Source organism: Salmo trutta, chromosome 14 (assembly GCF_901001165.1).
Source record: "Salmo trutta chromosome 14, fSalTru1.1, whole genome shotgun sequence".
Taxonomy (NCBI): domain Eukaryota; kingdom Metazoa; phylum Chordata; class Actinopteri; order Salmoniformes; family Salmonidae; genus Salmo; species Salmo trutta.
In genome coordinates this window covers 2,870,356-2,876,136 of record NC_042970.1, presented here as the reverse complement: position 1 = coordinate 2,876,136, position 5,781 = coordinate 2,870,356, and positions in this window count along the sequence as shown.

Genomic DNA, 5,781 nt, shown 5'->3' with positions numbered 1-5,781 from the left:
GATATCCTTGGCTTCATTAATATCTGATGGGTTAGAGACCATGTTATCAGGGTTGATATCTAACGGGTTAGAGACCATGTTATCAGGGTTGATATCCTTGGCTTCATTAATATCTAATGGGTTAGAGACCATGTTATCAGGGTTGATATCTTTGGCTTCATTAATATCTAATGGGTTAGAGACCATGTTATCAGGGTTGATATCCTTAGCTTCATTAATATCTAATGGGTTAGAGACCATGTTATCAGGGTTAATATCCTTGGCTTCATTAATATCTAATGGGTTAGAGACCATGTTATCAGGGTTGATATCCTTGGCTTCATTAATATCTAATGGGTTAAAGACCATGTTATCAGGGTTGATATCCTTGGCTTCATTAATATCTAATGGGTTAGAGACCATGTTATCAGGGTTGATATCCTTGGCTTCATTAATATCTAATGGGTTAGAGACCATGTTATCAGGGTTGATATCCTTGGCTTCATTAATATCTAATGGGTTAGAGACCATGTTATCAGAGTTGATATCCTTGGCTTCATTAATATCTAATGGGTTAGAGACCATGTTATCAGAGTTGATATCTCGCCCAACTAAGAGAGATACACAGTAGGAATCATCCAGAGAGCGGAACAGAAACATAGAAGTGTACGCCTTGCATGTCTAATACGACCATACATTGGTGTTAGTTTTATCAATAGGGGGGCACTTCCTGTAGAATGCACATTGACACAGTCCAGCTAACACCACTGAAGACGTCAGAGGTTTATGACATTTAGAGCAGTGTGTGTTTGGTCATGAGGCTAGGTGAAACACATGGAATACTAACTAAAACGTGGACACTGACTGTAGGCCTCTCATGTAGACTAACAATATTAACCCCTGCAACATTACACAACACATGTTAATGTCTCGGGAACAGGAGTGGAGAAATACGATTTGTTTCAGCATCTCTTGAGAAAAGGTGAATGTGTGTGTCATCTTTGACACTTATGCAAGCAGAACACATACAATATACACCCAAGACAAACTGAACTCTTATCAGAAACATGATTCTGAGTTCTCAGCTTTTCATTTCCTTAAAACCGGTAAAACTGATGATATTTGGACATTTTGTACAGGAACAATCTTTCCACTGTTTAGGAATTAATGCTTTTTCTCCCCGGTCCCTAAAGAAAACAACTCAACTTCACCGATGTTAACTAGATTACTAAACACATTCATTCGATCAATGTAAGACAATCTGGTGAAGACTCATTTATTTAGTCTTCTAGGCAACAAGTTAAGACAGAGCTTCTCTTCTATGTATTTAACTGTAGTTGACAAACAAATTGCCTATCAAATGTCCCAAGGTATATGGCCTACCAAATGTCCCAAGGTATATGGCCTACCAAATGTCCCAAGGTATATGGCCTACCAAATGTCCCAAGGTATATGGCCTACCAAATGTCCCAATGTATATGGCCTACCAAATGTCCCAAGGTATATGGCCTACCAAATGTCCCAAGGTATATGGCCTACCAAATGTCCCAAGGTATATGGCCTACCAAATGTCCCATGGTATATGGCCTACCAAATGTCCCATGGTATATGGCCTACCAAATGTCCCAATGTATATGGCCTACCAAATGTCCCAAGGTATATGGCCTACCAAATGTCCCAAGGTATATGGCCTACCAAATGTCCCAATGTATATGGACTACCAAATGTCCCAAGGTATATGGCCTACCAAATGTCCCAAGGTATATGGCCTACCAAATGTCCCAAGGTATATGGCCTACCAAATGTTGGAAATTATAAGCAGAAATGTATCTAAATCAGGGTGAAAGTAGCCTAAGCCAGTAGGATAGACGGTCCAGTTGAGTGTAAAATTCAAAATAATGATGGAATTATTATGGCGGATAGAACGGCGCAGGTATAGCCTACTTTTTTCAGTGATTGGTTTGACCAATCAGATGAAAACATCACAACACCCATGATATGCCAAACAGAGCTGGTGAAAAACAGTGAGCAGGATAAGGTGTTGACATAACACAGTGTCCTATCTAAGATCAGCATTTCTCAAGCATCTTATCCAGGCTTCTCATAACCGGGATATTGGTGTGCATGTAAACGTGGTCACTGTAGATTTGGGAGCACACAGAGATTATATTGCTGAAGCACAGGTGCATTTCGAGAGTGTACAGGCAAGTATACTGTGAGCAGGGAGATGCATACTTGTCACTTCATTTCTTGCACTCAATTCTACTTTCTGGGCATGCAACATTTTTGTCTGAGCACTTAACTCTCTCAGCTACTCAACACGATCCTCTGCGCTGTCAAGATTTGTTTTATCTGAACTCGCGACTCTCCACCTGCACTCAACATTATTTTCTGCGTTCGACATGCCCCCCTACGCCTTCAAATTCAGAGACAGAAATGATGCCAAACACACCATAAACGTTTTTGCAACTAAAATTTGTTTATTATTGGACAAATTCAGTTAGGGACCCCTCCCCGCTTTGGCCATTTGCTTTCATTTGGTTCATAGTAACTTTATTTTTATATTGGTCTCCTCTCTTTCACACCAGGTCCCCCATAGTCCTGTTCAATCAGCCAAAGTCCTGATCATACCTCACTGTTCTTCAATAAAATAGGAGAGGAAATGTCCCGTCACCCTCGCACTAGCTTCTGGTTCAGATCCCCAGTCTGATAGGAGATTAAATCAGGTGGGGTGTGAGCCAGCGAACAGATGGCCCATCTTTAGACACATTGACCTAACGCGTCCAAGCTGAATGATTTAGCCAGCAACCAGAGGGTTACTGGCAACAGTATCCTTGATGCAATCTCTTGTTGTGTCCCTGAGCAAGGCACTTAACCCCTGGCCTGCCTGCAACTATTCCAGGGGTTCTGCACCTTATTCCGACTGAATGAGTAATGTTAACGGGATTGAAACACTAGCCTAACTAACTAACTAACGCAGAGGTCGGCAGCCTTGGCACACGAGGGCATTTTCCTTGGCACGACAAGGAACGTACCTGCTCTGAGAGAGGTGTCAATATTAAAAACCTATTCGCTATTACAACTGACGGTTCCCTGCTATGGTGGGGAAACAAAAAGATTCTCAAAGCTGATTGAAGATAAGCTTGGCCACCCTGTGGTTAAATAAAAAATCTATTTAAAAAAGCAAATCAACAAAAGTTGGGACACCTGTAGGAATTGTTAGCATCAACTTTCAATGCTTAATTGACTTCCATTGCTGCAGAACAGCAGTTGTTAACCCATTACTTGTTCCCTGAAAAAAAATTATAAAATATGTATAACTGAAATGTACATAATTTTTCAGTTTTTGGTAACCTAAACTTTTATTTTTTAAACCTCTGGCAGTTTAGCGCATAACGTTACCTTTGTACCATTTCAGGATATTCACTGGACTTGAACTGCTTACATTTCAATAAAAACTGGAAAAATGGGGGTGTTCTAAAACTTTTGACAAGTAGTAAGTGTATATATCACTGTATGTATTAATGTAAGTACAACAACCCAGAATATTTCGGGGAACGATAGCTAGTGGGCTCACTGGTCAAGTCAAGCCGCTAATGTTAGCTAGTTAGCTGGCGTTACAGTTGAACCACAGAACAATGAGGTGGGCTCACTGGTCAAGCCAAGCCGCTAATGCTAGCTAGTTAGCGTTAGAGTTGAACCACAGAACAATGAGATAGCTAGTGGGCTCACTGGTCAAGTCAAGCCGCTAATGCTAGCTAGTTAGCATTAGAGTTGAACCACAGAACAATGAGATGGCTAGTGGGCTCACTGGTCAAGCCAAGCCGCTAATGCTAGCTAGTTAGCGTTAGAGTTGAACCACAGAACAATGAGATGGCTAGTGGGCTCACTGGTCAAGTCAAGCCGCTAATGCTAGCTAGTTAGCGGTACAGTTGAACCACAGAACAATGAGATGGCTAGTGGGCTCACTGGTCAAGCCAAGCCGCTAATGCTAGCTAGTTAGCGGTACAGTTGAACCACAGAACAATGAGATGGCTAGTGGGCTCACTGGTCAAGTCAAGCCGCTAATGCTAGCTAGTTAGCGGTACAGTTGAACCACAGAACAATGAGATGGCTAGTGGGCTCACTGGTCAAGCCAAGCCGCTAATGCTAGCTAGTTAGCGGTACAGTTGAACCACAGAACAATGAGATGGCTAGTGGGCTCACTGGTCAAGTCAAGCCGCTAATGCTAGCTAGTTAGCGGTACAGTTGAACCACAGAACAATGAGATGGCTAGTTCACCAGATGTAGAGATGTGAAACATCCGGTTCACGTTTCCACGGAAACTCAAAAGGCCAGTAATGGGAGAAGATGGAACAAGATGGGTTTTGGCTGACAATCTGATAATTTACTAATCGACGAAAAATGTGATGTCAATGCAGTTCTGTTCGCAAAACTAAATTCTGTTACTAACAGAGTGGACTAAGTTTTGTAGACTTTACCCTTTGCCAAAGTTTCAAAAAATTGCGCAGGCAAATTGAGTTATTGCACACGCGCACTTCAGAGTAGGCGTTCCCTAACGGCAATATGCAAATAGTTGCTAAAAAGCGCCAATAGGATCTCGCTAGCTGGCGCGTGGCTCGGGCCACCTTGTTGTTCTGTCCACTGTGGCTCAATTGTACCCGTTTGAAACGACAGGCTGTGGTCTATCTTGGTTTAGTTATTAAAATCTTTGCCCTCGCTTCAGGTAAATATAGGAGGTTCCTCCTAACCAGTCACGATATCATCTAGCTGAGATAGTTAAGAAATTAAAATCCGTTGGGTAATTAGTCAACAATATAAAGCCTTCTCAAATAGTTTGATAGAAAACATGGGTTCATAAGCTAGCTAGCCATCTTAACTAGCCAATTCACAAAGTAAATGAGGACGGCTAACTTAGTTTAGTTAGCTAGCTGACGTTAGCATTCCAAGGCCTGGTCAGAAAAGCAAATTTGATCTGGCCTTTATTGCAGAAAAACAGATTAATAATAGTCATAGAACCAGCTATGTGGTAAACTATAACGTTATTCCGTGTATTCCCAACTAAAGCCACAGATTCTAGCCCGACTTACCTGCCTCTCCAGTTAGCCTCTGTGATGTCGCAGCAGCAGGGAGACCAGGGGCTCGTCCGGTGCCGTCATGCCGCCCTCTACCGGCAGAGCCATGTAGTGGCGCCCTGAAGTGATAAACCCAGTCATTCTGGACGGAGGTTAACGGTTTTGCACCATGGATAACATCATTTTCACTCTGTTCGACCAACGATAATAATTAGAACATATTAAAGTTATTCTCCTATCAACCTACTGGTTTCATAGACTGGCAGAGCTACCAACAGACTAGAGCGCATTACAACCAATTAATTTAGTTTGTTTCTGTTCATCTGTCACATTCATCTCTAGCAACATCAATACATTGAACTGGCTTTTTATATATAGAGTACTGACTTCAAATCACTAGCTTGCCCTGCATGATGGCATGCTAAATTACGCACAGAACAACGATACAGATATTTGACCGGATGTATACATTTGAAGCATCTGCTTGCGTTTCAGCTCAGTGGCCGGAAGTGGGAGAACAACGAGATGGATTCTGTCCGAAAAAAGCGAATTGAGTTATTGCACACGCGCACTTCACAGGCTGGGCGTTCCCTAACAGAATAATGCAAATACACGCTACAACGCGCCAATAGGATCTTGCTAGCTCGTACTTGGCTCTGCCCACTATGACTCATTTGTTCCCATTTGGAACGATAGTATGTAGTTTATCTTGGTTAAGTTATAATCA